The sequence below is a fragment of the Larus michahellis genome, chromosome 19 (assembly GCF_964199755.1).
Source record: "Larus michahellis chromosome 19, bLarMic1.1, whole genome shotgun sequence".
NCBI lineage: Eukaryota > Metazoa > Chordata > Aves > Charadriiformes > Laridae > Larus > Larus michahellis.
The window spans coordinates 43,119-59,691 of NC_133914.1; the positions used below are offsets into that span (position 1 = coordinate 43,119).

Genomic DNA, 16,573 nt, shown 5'->3' on the forward strand with positions numbered 1-16,573 from the left:
TTTATTTTATTTTTTTAAACACACATTCCCCACATGAATTTTCAGGCATTTTTGGGGCTGTGAACTGCATCTTTTAGGGGGAACCCCATGGACACGCACACACCCTCAAAAAGGTCTTGTTTTGCCTTAGAAATACCATCTGGAGTACAATTACAGTCTGACAAAAAAAAAAAAACACACAACATACAAATATTACACCCCACACAAAGCAGCCTTAGCATCTTCGTGATGCAGTTTGCTTCACTACTGCTGAACAGCCCCTCCCACATAGCTCTGCTCATCCCAAAACAACCCCATTAATTAAAGAGCTGCCCACACAACCTGCTGATGGCTACTTGATGGGAGCTGACTGTACCACCTTTGCCTCAACAGCCTAGGTAGATCAACAAACTAACCATAGACTCCTATTGATGTTCCACCTACCCCAGAGTTTACATGACCGGGCAGAGCAGCTCCGAGCCAAACACACACAAGCACAGACCGACATTACACAGAACACTACAAACAATGCACCTCACAAATGAGGGAAAACTCTCAGCAAGAAGGATGACACCAACATAAGTGACTGTCAGGCAAGAAGACCTGCAAGACCACAATGGTGACACAAGAAGGCTCTAGGGAAACCCCAATAAATGAGTACAATGTAATGGTCCAGGAAAACAAGTGACTCAAACTGAGATGTACGTGCAGGAAGCCTGGCTTCAAGACCTAAGAACTTAAGGATGCAGGGAAGAAGTCCCAGTCACTGAAAATGGATGGCTAGAGAACAGAGCTGCTCACGCAGCCAGGAACAATGCTGCAGTTGAGGACCACCCAGAAACTTCCCAGATGCAAGGCCGATCCACTGTTTAAGCTTATAATGCAAGAAAAGTGGGGCCTGACTGGGGCAGTGCCAGTGAGTACTGGCATTCAAGACTCTTGGGATGGTGTCTGAAGTACAGGCTGTGCTCCTCAAGTGTAAAGAGAGCATCGAGACCCAAGGAAGGTTTAGGACACAGAAGACAGACCACACAAACAACACAACAGATGCAGGCTGGAACCGCCCTGCCTGGCTTATGCTAGCATTGTGCTGAAGACTAATCCGCTCCCTTTACCTGCCCAAAGGGGATGGCTCCAGGACAGCCCTCTGCCCTTCTCTAACTTTAAGATGCCTCCCTGCAAATCACAAACTTTTCCCCTTCCAGCCCCTCCCCAGCCCTGGCCACTAAACTTAGCTTTCAGAGGGCTGGAGGTCTTAAATCCAATGTCGACAGAAAAAAAAAAAAAAAAACCACAGCACATCAACTATCTGGGACATTCCTATAGTCACCAGGTTCATCATCTACAATTAAAGAAAACCAAACAGTGACAGCAGGAAGTTTCAGAGAGGCCATCGCCAACCTCTTCCACAATTTCCCCTTCCTCAAAAGCACAATGGGATTCCACTCACCTGCTCCTTCCAGAGTCAAATGCTGTGGCCATCATTGCTTGAGATACCAAGAAACAAAATTTCTGTTGCACATGTGAGAAATCACCAGCCACAAGCTCCTCCTCACTGCTGCCTCGGCTCACCTCTAATGCTCATCCACTTCCAAAGATGGCTCACAGGGCACCTGCAAAACCAGAAGATAAATAATTAACCAGGTTGCCGTATAATACTTCACTATTAAGACACCAATGTGGCCCACAACCGCCTCACCTTCTCAGCATGCGGCTTAGTCCCTCTGAGCCTGCGTCCTGCACCTGAAAAAAAAAAAAGCCAACCAAAAGACATATGCTGACATACTGCCCGACACCTCAGCCTGCCTACAGCCATTCCTGTCTCCTGCTCATTTACCCTGGCCTCTCGCCCACCTGCCCTCCATGGTTTTGGGCTGCTGCTTTGAGGCTTACAGACTACCTGTAAAACAGACACAAAGGACACTAAAAGCTTCACCCACAATATAACATCTGAGAAGAATTGCTGCTTCAGCCCACTATTCATTGACCACCTTGCCCAAGAGTCACATCCGGTGCCAATATCCTGCTTTACTCATCACTTCATACCTTCAAAATGAAAAAAAAACGCCCACACCCCACCACCAAGCCATAACATAATGACATAGCCACCAGTCACATCTTCCCTCCAGCACCGTGAGCTGACCCACCTTCTTACAGGGTCCCGCTTGCCTTCTCCATGACTCTTTGGTGCACATCTTGTCCCTCTGCATCTGAAAAAAAAAAAAATCAGTAAACAAGTCACCCAGATGCTGATCAGTAGCTGAACTATTCCAGGGGTCTTGTTTCCATTTAGGAATATCATCTAGGCTCCAACTACAGCCTGCCATTAAAAAAAATTGGACCAAGCGTTAATCCCCACATATACAAGCCTTAACACCTTCAATCTGCTTCACTACTGCCAAACAGGCCCTCCCAGGAGGCTCCAATCATCCCCATAAAACACTATGGAAATGACTGTCCCTGCCAATGGCTGCTTGATCCCAGATGACTGTACAACCTTTGGCTAAACAGTCTTGGCAGATCAACATATTACCCATAGACTGTTATTGCTGTTCCACCTACCCCTGACTCTACACCCCCAGGCAGGGCAGCTCCACGCCAAACACACCCACGTGCAGCCCAACACCACACAGCACTATAGACAACAACGTGACTCCAAGATGAGAGAAAACTCTCCACAAGAAGAATGACTTTCAGACAAGAGACGCTGTTGGGCAAGAAGACCGATGGCCACAGCACAGACGTGAGGAGGCTCTGTGGCAAAGTCCTAAAAATCATAAAAGAGTCAAATGTAACAGCCCATTCCAAGAAGTTCCTGTCCAAATGGAGATGACATATGTGCAGGAAGCCTGGCTTCAAGACCTGAGAATGTAAGGATGCAGGGAAGAAATCCCAGTTCATAAAAGCAGATGGCTAGAGCTGCTATAGCTCAGAGAACAGAGCTGCTCATGCAGCCATGAACGATGCTGCAGAAGAGGACCATCCAGAAACTTCCAAGAGGCAAGTCCGATCTGCACTTTAAAATTGTTATGCAAGAAGTGCCCATTGGGCGCTCTGCCAATTAGCACAGGCATTCGAGACTCTACAGGGGCTGCCCAAGGCACATGCTGTGCCCCTTGAGTGCAAAGAGAAACGAGGATATCAAAACCTAAGGAAAGTCCAAGACACAGAAGACAGAGCACACAAACTACACAACAACAGACACAGGCCAGAACTGCCCTGCCCAGCACACACTAGCTTTGTGCTGAAGAGTAACCCACTCCCTTTACCTACTCAGAGGAGACTCCTCCTGGATAGCCCTCTGCTCTACCCTGACTTGAAAACTCCTCCCTGAAACTGTCAACCTTGGCCCCCCTCCAGCACCTGTGCCTCTACTTAGTTTTCAGACAGCCAGGGGTCTGAATTCATCTTTGACAAAAAACCCACAACAAACAGCTAACTGATGTGTTCCTGCAGTCACCAGGTTCCTCTTCATCTGTAAAACAAAAAGAAACCATGGCTCCAGCAGTGACCACCCTGATAGTAGAGGCCAACCTCTTCTACAGCACCCTCCTCCTCAGAGGTGCCATGGCAATCCGCTCACCTGTTTCACGCTGATTCCAGAGTCAGAGGCTGCAGCAACAATTATTTGTGACACCTAAGATACCAACAAACACAAAATTACCATTGCATTTCTGTGAAATCACCAGTCCCATGCTCTTCCTCAATACTATCCAGCTCACCTCAAATGCAAGGGACTAGAACAGACCAGACCCTCTTGACACCCAAATCCAAATGCAAAACCGGTATGACAAAGACTGATGAACCTGCCTCCATTTCCTAGCCAACCCCCAGCACCAAAACTTTTAGAAACCTCTTCTCCTCAACTGTCAGGGAAGGACCCCTGCTTCTTCTTGACAGCTCCCATTCTATGTTTGCAACCCTGAAACCCCTGTGTCAGCCACTCCTCAGGAGCTGCTCTTCTGAGCCATGCCCTGTGTTCAGCAGGCACCTCCTATCTTCTGTCTTCCCACAGACTCTGGGCTCTGCTATAGACCCACAAAATAAGTAATGCCCTGACATGATCTATGAGGGGCCTGCTGCAAGCTGCAAAAACTCTAGGGACACCACGGCACTATTTGGGCAATGGGGAAAGGTGATGAGCCATGCCATACCCTGAATGACACTATGCCTTACATCCCTGCTGCTTTCTTGAGAAGTGCTGAAGTACAATATGCAGATGCATACAAAATCCTCACCCTAACCCCTACAACATAATCTCATCATCAACCCAATTAAGAGAAACAAGATCAGCAACTCACACAGCATACTGCAAAACCGGTGGAAAAAAACCACAGGCCCATCTTCAATAAAGTCAGGAATTCTAGGAAAATGCAGCACTCCTAGAATAAAGAAAAGCACACAATTAAACCATCTGGACATCCCCTAAACACTCATCACAAAGTTACTGACCTGAAAAAAAAGGAAACAAAAAAGCTGCATACCAGTCAACTTTCTACTATACAGGTGGCAGGATGTGTACTGGTCCTGAAGGTCTTAACTCAGCCTTCTTACCTCTGCCTCCCTAAATACCAAAACATGCCCGCCCCAAAGCTGCAGCCAAGTGAAGGACCGGCAGAGCACTGACCCCAGAGGAGCCCAGCAGCAGAACAAGCTCCTGAGCCGAGCCTGTGGCTCATATACCCCGGGCCCCGCCCACTGCCATCGGGCCCCGCCCACCGCCCTTCCCACAATCCCCTGGAGAAAGGGGCGGGGACAACGCCCCAGAAGACAAAAAGGTGGCCACAGGAGCAGCAGCTCCTTTTCTTATGCCTTAAGTTCCCAGCAGGCAAAGCAACAGCCATTTTTATTTCTATTAGGCACTTGCCTCTGGTGATTCTCTTACCGCTGTTAAGTTCTGTCTACTTGTTGCTGTAGAGAAGAGAGTTCTGCAGGCATTACATTATTTTTGCGATCTTCAGATATTTTCGTGGTTAATTGTTAATTGCGTTTTATGGTTTTAGAAGAGTGCTGGAAGCAGGTGATTTCCAGAAGACTGATGAGCACTTCCTGGATCCTGGAGGACTAAATCGCCATGGAGAGGCGCCTCGGCCGACTGAGGGGCATCCTGGAGGACTAAAGTGCCATAGAGAGGCGCGTGGGAGGACTGAGAGGGTTCCTGGAGGACTAAAGTGCTATAGAGACACGCGTGGGAGGACTGAGCGGGCACTTCCGGGCTCCTGGAGGACTAAAGTGCCATAGAGAGGCGCGTCGGCTGACTGAGCGGCGCCCTGGAGGACTGAAGTGCCATAGAGAGGCGCGTCGGCTGACTGAGCGGCGCCCTGGAGGACTGAAGTGCCATAGAGAGGCGCGTCGGCGGACTGAGCGGCCTCCTGGAGGACTGAAGTGCCATAGAGAGGCGCGTCGGCTGACTGAGCGGCCTCCTGGAGGACTGAAGTGCCATAGAGAGGCGCGTCGGCTGACTGAGCGGCGCCCTGGAGGACTGAAGTGCCATAGAGAGGCGCGTCGGCGGACTGAGCGGCATCTTGGAGGACTAAAGTGCCATAGAGAGGCGCGTCGGCTGACTGAGCGGCCTCCTGGAGGACTGAAGTGCCATAGAGAGGCGCGTCGGCTGACTGAGCGGCGTCCTGGAGGACTAAAGTGCCATAGAGAGGCGCGTCGGCTGACTGAGCGGCATCTTGGAGGACTAAAGTGCCATAGAGAGGCGCGTCGGCTGACTGAGCGGCGTCCTGGAGGACTGAAGTGCCATAGAGAGGCGCGTCGGCTGACTGAGCGGCGTCCTGGAGGACTGAAGTGCCATAGAGACGCGGGTCGGCTGACTGAGCGGCGCACTGGAGGACTAAAGTGCCATAGAGAGGCGCGTCGGCGGACTGAGGGGCCATGGAAATGGACACCCGGAAAACTGCCGGGCACAGACGGGGGCGCGGTAATGCGTAGGAGCCGATACTGGAGCGCCGACGGCCGCTCTCGAGGCCGGGCGGGCTGCACCGATCCCGCTCAAGGCGGCGGGCAGCTCGGCGGAGTCCCGGCGGTCCTGGTTCGCCCTCCGGCCGCGGCGCTCTGGAGCCCGGTCTGCGCGAAGCCGCGCATGCGCACGAGCTGCGGAAGCAACGCACAGCGCCGCCGCGGGCGGGGCCACAGCGCACGGAGGAGCGCACACCTGCAGGACCCGCCTCCAGCCGCCGGGCGGCAGCACCCCCTTAATGATTTGCACATTATATAGGGAATTTATATCACCTGTTTCACTTATATAGAAAATCTGCTTAGACTTATACATTAACATTTATGATACAGAATATCTATTTAGACTGTCTGCTTACACATCTATTTTGACACTAATATCTCTTTATAAATACATTTTTTAAAATATTTGTATATTCTAGGATCTTTTGTATAACACAGAAGCACAGAATCATAGAATCCTTAGACATAGAGGTTTTTATTTTGAACTTATTTTACATACATAACATTATTTCTCAATATATACTTTTCTCATATATAAATGAGAGACTGTTCTCTATTTCAATGCCTCACGCCCATAGTTACAGGTTTTCACCTTTTTTAATGCATCCCCAGATTTTCAGACGTTTTGGGGCTGTGAACCACCTCTTTTGGGAGACCCTCACATAACCCCACGTCCCCCACTCACCTGCTCCTCCGCTGCATCATCGCTGCCCCAATGACATCGAGGTACCCCCAAATGACATCATCGCAACCCTGAGACACACAGACATCCTTCTATTCACCCCAAAAAAATGCCCAAAACACCCAGACCCAGGGCTGGCCCCTTCCCCTCAGGGAGGCTCCGCCACCGGCTGCAAACCTGGGCTGGGGCATCTCTCGAGCAGCACGAGGCGCCTACGACGAGGCACCTGGAAAACAAAAATCCCCAATTATAGCTCAGCATTTTAAAAAATAGCCCGGAAGGGAGTAGAGGAATTCCGTCAGAGGGACAGGACAGGAGCTGAGCTACAGGAGGATTCTGGGGACGCAGCTCAGCTCCAAACACAGCACAGCCTGCAAAAGCCAGCGCCAGCTCAACTCTTGAAGTCAGGATTAAGTCTAATTGCTACCATTTTGAATACATTCTTAGTGCAACAGTAAACCTTCTCACTGGTGTTGGGAAATGCCTTGTCCCTTCCCTTTTGTTGAAAAGGTGAGTGTTAGGTTTATATACACCAAATAAAAACACTTACGCTATAAAAGTATTTGACTTTGCTCTGGCACTAATTTCACTTGCACAGCTGTGAATTGATACCATAACACTCTCCCTCTCCAAAGTATATAGTTATAATTGGACTACAAGGTTTTCTGTGTGTTACGCAATGAGGAGGGACATCTGGCCAGTGGCACTGCCTGAGAGAGATGCCACTGGGCTGCCGGGGAAACGCGCCACTGAAAGCCAGACAGAAATAAAGTACTTCAGAGCACGCCGTCTAAATATTGGGGAGGGGGGTGGGGGGGGTGGAACCTGTTACATTCAGTTGCCTCTTTTTAAAGCTTTAGAGCAAATACCTTCCTCCATCGCCAGGGCACCTTGTGGCACTTCATCTCCCTTCCCCTCTCTCGTCCCATCAAAGCCCCTGTCGGTCTCTGCTCCGCAGCTCCTTTATCCTCCTCTCCGCATCCAGGGGGTCCCTGCTCGGTTCCTCTCTCACTCACTCATCTCCCCTTTGCTGAGATGCTCTGTCGGGCTCCGGTGCTCCCAGAGCATTTGGCAGGAGCTAGTGTCCCCTGGGTGGGGGAAGCAGGTGTCATGGGGGTCCCAGTGGGATGTGGGGGGGACCAGGGGGGACTCCAGGGGGTCCCAGAGGGTTCTGGGGTGTCCTGGGGGGAGCCAGGGGACTCTGGAGTGTTCTGGGGGGTGTGTGTGAGGGTCCCAGGGGGAACGTAGTGGGTCCCAGAAGGCTCCAGAGAGTCCTGGGGGAATATGAGGGGTCCATGGGGTCCTGGAGGGCTCCGGGCAGGGGGGGAGGGGGTGTAGAAGGGTTCCAGGGGGCTCCAGGGGATCCTGGAAGGCACCGGGGGCGCTCTCAGGAGGTGTGGGTGGTCCCAACGGGATGTGGCAGGTAGCGGGGGGTGCTCCAGGGGGTCTCAGAGGTCTCTGGGGCATCCTGGGGGCTTTGGGGGGGATCTGTGGGGTGCTGAAGAGGGTGTGGGAGGATCCCAGGGAATGTGGGGGGTCCCCATGAGGGTCCCAGAGAGCCCTGGTGAAAGACAAAGGGTCCCAGGGGATCCTGGAGGACTCTGAGGGGCTCTCATGGGGTTGGCAGGAGGTCACAGAAGGGTCCCAGGGGGATGTGGGAGATACCAGGGGTGGGCTCCAGTGGGTTCCAGAGGGCTCTGGGGGGCTCTAGGGGATCCTAGAGCAGGTGTCAGGGCGACCCAGAGGTCTCCAGGGGATCCTGGAGTGCTTGGAGGGGTACCAGAAGTCTCCAGGGAGCCATGGGGGGAACATGAGGGGTCCCAGGAGATCCCAGGGGGCTCCCAGGGGCTGTGGGGGGGTCCCACAGAGATGTACGGGGTACTGGGGGGAGCTCCCAGAAGGCTCTGGGGGATCCAGAGGGGCTCAGGGAGGTCCTGAAGGTTGTGGGGGAGGGTCCCAGCAGTCCTGGAGGCCTCTGGGGGGCAAGAGGGTGGTCCCAGGACAGTCCCAGGGGGACGTGGGGGGGTACTGCGGAGGAGCTCCAGGGGGTCCCAGAGGGCTCTGGGGTTTCCTGGGGGGCTCCAGGGGGGATCTGTGGGGCCCTGGAAGGGGTGTGGGATGGTCCTAGAGGGGTCCTGGGGGGGATTGTGAGGGGTCCCAGGAGGCTTCAGGGAGCCCCAGGGGGAACACGAGACGTCCTAGAGGGTCCCGGATAGTCCCAGAGGGATCCTGGGAGAACATGAAGGGTCACAGGGTGTCCTGCAGAGCTCTCAGCGGGGGCAGGGGGTCCCAGGAGATCCTAGGGGGTCCCAGGAGATCCTAGGGGGTCTCAGGCTGTCTCAGAGAGCTCCAGGGGGGGTCCCAGTATCCCCATACCTGTGACGTGGATGGCAATGGCACAGGCTCCCAGGGAACAGCTGGTGTGGAGGAGGCAGCCTGTGCTGGGGGCGAAACGTGGCAGTGACGGGGCACACTCCCTTGAAGCTGAAGACAGTGACCTTGGAAGGGTCGCTGAGCCCCTCGCAGACCCTCAGGGCCCCCTCGGCCCCCCAGATCCCCCTCAGCCCCCTCATTCCCCCCCAAAGTGTCCCTCCAGCCCCCACCATCATCCCTCAGTCCCCCTCGGGGAACCCTCAGGACCCCCCAGCCCCTCTCAAGGCCTCCCCAGTACCCTCAGGAGCCCCGTTCCCCTCTCAGACACCCCCCAGGGCCACCTCAGCCCCCCCGTTCCCCCTCAGCTCCCCCCCCACCAGCTTCCCCTTCCGCCCCATCCTCCATAAGAGCCTCCTCAGGACCCCCACCCGCCCCGTTCCCCCTCAGGACCCCCGTCCCCCCCCCCAGCTTCCATCAGAGCCCCCTTAGCCACCCCTCAAACCCTCCCGTTCCACCTCAGGGCGCCCGTGTCCCCCCCTCAGCTCCCTCCACCACCCCTCGGGGCCCCCACAGCCCCCCCATTCCCCCCAGCCTCCCTCAAGTCCCACCCTCAGCCCCCCCAGGCCCCTTCGGGATCCCCTCAGCCATCCCCATCATCCCTCAAGGCACCCTCAAGTCCCCCACCGCTCCCCGCCATGTTCACCACCGCCGCCCCCCGCTCACCTTGACGCGGTCCAGATGCCTCACGACGTGCTCGCGGCGGCTCCGCGGGCCCGGCCAGACCGAGCACCCGCCCGCCGAGCCCCGCTTTCCACGCGGGCCGCCCCACTGCGACTTCGAGCTGGCCGCCATTTCCTCCCGGCACCCTCCGCTTCCGGAGCGCCCCGGGTCAGCCTGCCCACGACGCGCACACACTGGCCATAGCCCCGCCGCCCGCCCCCCTACTTGCATAGTTCCGTTCCATTGGTCCGTCGCCGCCGTCAACCCCCACCGCGCCCCACCCCCGACAAGGCGATCAGACCAATGGGAGCGCGGCTCCCACGGCCTGATTGGCCTACCCTCCCGCCCGTCTGCCTGGGAGCTGTTGCCATGGTGAAGACGCCCCAGCGGGGGCGGGGTACCGTCGCCGTGGCAACGGGGCCGTGCGGCCAGGCCCGGCGGGGGGAAATTCACCCAAACCCGTCTTTTTCTCCTTAAAAACTTTATGGAGTTGTGTGCGACAGCACAAAATAAACCCGTTGCGCGGCCCGCGCTCCCCCGTAGCGCTTCCTGGGGTCCGGCATTTCTAGGGCGAGCCGGGCTCCCGCAGCTTGGGGGTGGCACCGGTCGCTGCGGCCGCCTGTGGGCCAGTACCTACGCGGTGGTGCGGGATGCGATGGCGGTGTGGCGGGGAGGGGGGACCAAGGGGGCAGGAGGCAGTTCGGGGAAGGGCCGGCAGGTGAGTCTGAGCGGGACGGCTCAGCCCTCTCGAGCTGCAGTACCAGCTTTTGGTCAAAAAGTCTCGAGCTGGGACGACCAGTACCCCCAGTGCACGGCGGTACTGAGCTGGCTGCCGTGTCCTTGCGGACAGTGCGGTACTGCAGGCGGGGATCGCGCATGCGCAGGACAGCAGTACGGCGGGCGGAGGGGCCGCGCATGCGCAGTACGGGGGGGAACGGCCCGGCGAGCAGAGGCCGGTACTCCATCTCGGGGCGGGAGGCGGGGCCGAGGAGGGTCCTATTTACCCCAAATTGTTTTCCGGCTGCAGAAATCGCGGTGGATTTGGCTTTCACGGGAGCCCGAAATTGGCTTTTTTTTTTTTTTTGGCCTTCCCCCGCCGCCGGGGATGGAGCCCGGCCACCGCCCGGGGCCGGCGCTGCAGCACCGCGCTTGAGCCACGGGGTGGGTCCAGGGGAGGGCAGGGGGCGCGGCCAAATAGGATGGGGGGTTGGGTGGGTGGGGGGGTGTGCGTGCGTGCGTGCGTGCGTGCGGGTGTGTCAAGTGGGGCGGGGGCGTGGTCCATGCGCTCAGGGGGTGTGGTCAAGCAGAAGCGGGGGCGTGGCCATGATGGGCAGGAGGCGGGGTCGATACGGGCAGTGGGCGTGGTTAGAGAGAGCCTGGAGGTGGGGCCCAGGGGGCGGGAGGCGTGGCCGATACGGGCAGTGGGCGTGGCCAGGGAGGGCCGAGACACGTAGTCAGGGTGGAGGCGGGGTCACGGCGCATGCGCGGCTCCCCACCTGCAGGAGTGGCCTTTGGCCTTCGGGCGGCAGCACCTCCTGAATGATCCCGCTCTCAGTGCTCATCAGGGTGATGAGCAGTGACCGATCTCAGCCCGCTTTAGTCCAGCCAGGGACCGTAACGCGGGGCTCCCCTGTGGGTGCCCTGTCTGCACTTGCAGCTCAGGCAGCGACAGCAAGCGCCTCTCCACCAAGAACCTGCGGAACAGGGTGTTTTGCCCCAGAACAAGCCCCAGGGAGGCTGCATCACTCCACGCGGGCCCCAGTGGCCAGGGGGGCAACAGCAGCAAGTCTGCCGGATACTAGGGAGGGAGGCAGGGGGGGCACCTTATCCACAACATAAAAATTGGTGATTTTTGCTTTCCTGCATGAAAACGGGTGGTTTTTTCTCCTTTCCAGCTGCACAAGTCCCTGTGGATTTAGCTTTCTTGGGAGCCCCAAATTGGGATATTTCCCCCCAAAAAAATTAGGGGGAGCCCCCCAGTGCAGGCCCAGAATCAGGGAACTGAGGGTACTTCTGTGCTGTGGCGGCAGCTCCCGCTCGGCCCATGCGGCCCTGCAGCAGAAAGTCCCCGCTTTGGGGGAAATCAGCCCCGAAGTGGGATGGGAAAAGGAGAAGGGGGGGGCGTTGGAAAGCGCTTTGACATCTCCAAGAGAGACTAGAAGGGAGGGCAAGTTTCTAAATCCTTTCTATAAACAGCCTTTCTTTGCATTTTAGAAACCTCATATAGCATAGACGTTTACACTGCTGTATCTATTTACATACACTTAGAGAATACATATTATCTATTTACACTTCTATAGAATATCTGTTAAGAGTTAGATCTATTTAGACAGATATTAGCACTTATATAGAACATTTAATTAGACTAGCTATCTGTTTAGACATACATTTTGACACATGAATAGCTCTTCATAAATAAATCTTTTAAAAATCTTTTCATTGTCTAAACTTTATATCGTATAGAATCCTTAGAGACAGAGGTTTTTATTTTGAACTCCTTTTATATACAGAAATGAATATTATTTTTCAACAGATATAAAAATGAGAGATTGTTCTCTATTTCAATGCCTCGCACCCACGGTTACAGGTTTCAACACTTTTTAATCACCACACACACCAAATTTTCAGACATTTTGGGGCCATGACTGGCCTCTTTTGGGGGCAACTCCATGTAACCCCCCACATCCCCCACTCACCTGCTCCTCCGCCGCATCATCGCTGCCCCAGTGACATTGCAGTGTCCCAAATGACATCATAACCCCCCAGACACACCACACCCCTTTTTTTAGTCACCCAAAAAAAATGACCAAAACAACTAGACCAAGGGCTAGGGGGCTGCACCACCGGCAGGCAAACCTGGGCTGGGGCATCTCTCGAGCAGCACGAGACACGTACAACAAGGCACCTGGAAAACAAAAATCACTAATTATAGTTCAGCGTGCTAGAAGAATAGCACAGACGAGAGTAGAGGAATTCCATCAGACTGAGGGATGGGACAGCAGCTGAGCTACAGGAGGATTCTAGGGAAACACCTCAGCTCCAAATACAGCACAGCCTTCAAAAGCCAGCGCCAGCTCAATTCTTAAAGCCAGGATTAAGTCTAATTGCTACCATTTTGAACACATTCTTAGCTAACAGCAAACCCTCCAGCCAGTGTTGGGAAACGCCTGGTCCCTTCCTCCCAGCGCGGCCGCAGGGAGATCACCCTGCGGGGCAGTAGGACCAGGCTGGGCCATAACACCAGAATCGATGCTGATGGACACGCCGCGGCAGCTACAGCCCTCACACGGCTGCTGCTGCCGCTGCCCACCTCGCTCGCTGGGTCGATGCAGCCGAGAGGGAAGGGTAAAACCGTGAAGAGCAAAAGGAACAATAAAGAGCAAAGCTCCGTCATTCACTTTATGCTGAAAAGGTGTGCCTATGTTTATATACATTCAGTAAAAATACTTCCACTATAAAAGTATTTGACTTTCCTCTGGCACTAATTCAGCTTGCACAGCTGTGAATTGAAACCATGACACACACTCCAAAATACACAGCTATAATTTGACTAGGGTTTTTTTTGTGTGCTACACAAGGAGGAGGGACATCTGTCCATCTGCACTGCCCAAAAGAGATGCTACTGGGCTGCCAGGGAAACATGGCACTGAAAGCCAGACAGAAATAAAGTACTTCAGAGCACACCATCCAAACATCAGGGAAAAAAAAAAAAGTTAAATTCAGTTGCCTCTCTTTTTTAAAGCTTTAGAGCAAAACCCTTCTTTGATCTCTGCAGCACCTTGTAGCGCTTCATCTCCCTTTCCTTCTCTCATCCTGTCAGAGCTCCCATCAGTCTCTGCTCTGCAGCTCCTTCATCCTTCTCTCCACCATCTGGGGGTCCCCGCTTGGTTCCTCTCTCGCTCATCTCTCCTTTGCCAAGATGCTCCATCAGGCTGCGGCGCTCACAGAGAATTTGGCAGGAGCTGGTGTCCCCTGGGAGGGGGAAGCAGGTGTAATAGGTGTCCCAGGGGTCCCAGTGGGATGTGGGGGGTACGGGGCGGGGTACGGGATGGATGACTCCAGGGGGTCCAGGGAGGGCTCTGGAGAGGGTGTGTGAGGGTCCCAGAGGGGCACTGAGGGGAATGTGGGTGTTCCCAGAAGGCTCCAGGCTGTCCTGGGGAAACATGAGGGGTCCCAGGTGGACCTTGAGGGTCCAAGGATGGTCCCAGGGGTATGTAGGGAGTACCTGGGAGGCTCCAGGGGGCCCCAGAGGGCTCTGGGATGTTCTGGGGGGCTCCAGGGGGTCCTGGAGTGGGTGTGGGAGGGTCCCTGGAGGGTCTAAGGGGAGTCACGGGGAGATGTGAGGTGTACTGGGTGGGGGGGAAGTCCCAGAGGGGTCCTGCGAGGCTCCGGAGGGCACTTCAGAGTCCTGAAGGGGGTGTTGGAGCATTCCAGAGGGCCCCAGGGGGTCCTGGGGTGAATGTGAGGGGGCCCAGAAGGCTCCAGGGACTCCTGGGGGAACATGAGGATTCCCAGGGGCTCCTGCAGGGCTTTGGGAGGGTACCAGGAGAATGTGAGGAGTACCCGGGGGGAGGGAGGGAGGGTCAGTCCCAGGGGGTTCCAGGCAGTCCCAGAGGGCTCAAGAGCGTTCTGGGGGGTTCCAGGGAGCTCTGGGGGAGTCCTGGGGTGCTCCAGGTGGTTCCAGATGATCCTAGAGGACACTGGGGGCACTCTCAGGAGATGTGGGGGGTCCCAATGGTATGCAGACAAGTTTATCATCCCCACTTCAAAAATAGAACATAGTTTACCCATCAAGATCACCAAACAGGTTCACTTACCTCTCTGCCTCTGGGGAAACCAGCACCAGCTTCTTCCACCCAGCTAAGCATTTCCTTGCAAAGTCTGCAACAAGCTCATGTTTCCGTAAACCGGTCACGGTCTTCACAACACCCGTCTCCTTCAGGAGAGAGCCCAGACAACAATTCGTCTCAGCAAAACACGCAGCATTCTCACCTCTGCTGAAATTCCTACAGAGTGAATAAAGTTAACCCACTGCCTATCCCATGATCTAACGGCGAAGATGGCCCATGTAATACGTTATGATTTCAGTGGCCATTATAGCATTTACTACAGTTCTGCAAAACAAAGACGACTTAACTCTGCCTTAGGCAAACATTAATTATTTATAACAATAACCCAAGTTAGCATTTACCATGACTGTGGGTAAGTTTGAAGACAGAAATCACTAATAATTGTCAGGATCAGCACTTCTTAATTTTATCTCGATTCTATTAGCATCAGGAACTGCTCCGACTCTGATCTCAGTCAAGCGTGAAGCTTCTGGAAGAAGCGAGGACGACAAACAGTCCTCCAAGGCTTCTCACTCGCTCTGACACGCTCCGTCCCCGTGCCTTTTACCTCTAGAACCGCATTGCAATTGTGCCTGTGACACCGGGCTGTAGCAGGTGGCCGAGGCAACAGGCCCCATCCCCGCCCAGGAAAGCAGCGTTGCCGGGGCAAACAGTTATCCTGTGACTTGAGCGACACGAGGGAAGTGGGAGAGATTTCCCAGCTCTTACCACAAAAGCATCCACTATGATGGACAGCCTCTTCAGACACTTCTGTTCACCAGAAACCACTGCCCCATCTCCATTATATTTAGGAATTCGTTTCCATGACTAAAGGTTTTGGTTGTCTTGTTTGTTTTGGAAGAGCAAAACACAGATACCGACAGTAATGGTGTGTTTCATTAACTTGAGCTGTACGTCCAGGCTGCCACTCTGCTGCCTTGCCCCCTCCTCTCAGCACGGCACCACGGCCCCACACCCTAATCCAAGTGGGGTTTAGGAGCAAACAGCCATGTTTGCTCCCTTGAGGTGTAGGAGGAGCAGCTTCCCTCACGCCTGTGGCAAGTGGGCCAGCAACACACTGACACTGGGACCAGGAGCAGGGGATGCAACATTCTGCACCCCAAAAAAGCCCTGGGGTGCAGGCCAGGCCAACAACTCCCCTGGCTCCAGGGAGATGGGTTTCAGACGAGAGCTCTCACCTGACAAGGGCAGGAGGGAGCCACGGAGGCAAATCCTACTCTGGGCAGCTTTGAAATGGAAGGGAAGGAACTGCCCTCTGCTAACAACTTCCTAAAATTGGGTGGCAGGGCAGCAGACTGGATACAGTGCGGCGCCTGCGCTCGGGAGGAGCGGTCCCCCACAACCCCCAGGCCCCTGGGTCCACATGGTACTTGGTGGGGTACTCCAGCTCCCCCATCGGATCCTGGTTCAGGCTGAACATCTGCTCCAGTTCCCTGGCTGTGTCAGAGGACATGTGAAGAATGTTCCTGAACCTGGGAAGAGAGGGAGGAAGCCCAGGAAGTTATTAACACGTAGGTCAGCTCATTGGTTTCCTCCCCAGTCATTCACACTACCTGCACTCCTCTTAATGAGAAACTGGATTTGCACTGTTTTCCAAGGGAGAAAATATCAACAAATGCACTCACAAAGCATCATCGTGTTCCAGATACCCAACACCCTGAAGAAAGAAGGAAAAGCAGGGAACCAAGCTGGGGAGATAGAGATCTCTGCATGCTCAAGTACTGAAGGAACCCAGACCCCAGTACACTGGAGACCAAGGAAAAGAGGGGCTCGAAAAAGGTGTATTTCTTTCTGCACAAGCAGGAACTGCAGAACACTCAGTACTCACTGATTTAAAACAAAACAAAACACACAAAACAAAGACACACTATTCATGGGGATCTCCCTCCCTTCAGGAGCTAAAACAGATATGAGAATTGCTGCTCTCGTTAGCTATCATCCAATCACCACCGCAGCGCCCGCAGGGCCCTACCCAGAGCATCTTCAGCAGTTCTTGCCCAGAGAC

At 54.6% G+C, this 16,573-nt stretch overlaps 1 long non-coding RNA gene across 1 annotated transcript; it reads right to left on the bottom strand.

Moving 5' to 3' along the window:
* Positions 1-6,400: 6,400 nt before the first annotated feature.
* LOC141733195 (uncharacterized) lies at positions 6,401-9,884 on the bottom strand. The gene is made up of 4 exons (XR_012584239.1): positions 9,722-9,884; positions 9,002-9,066; positions 7,495-7,713; positions 6,401-6,851 (listed from the first exon to the last, which is right to left on the bottom strand). It is a non-coding gene; the product is annotated as an uncharacterized LOC141733195 (long non-coding RNA).
* Between the last annotated feature and the right edge of the window lie 6,689 nt (positions 9,885-16,573).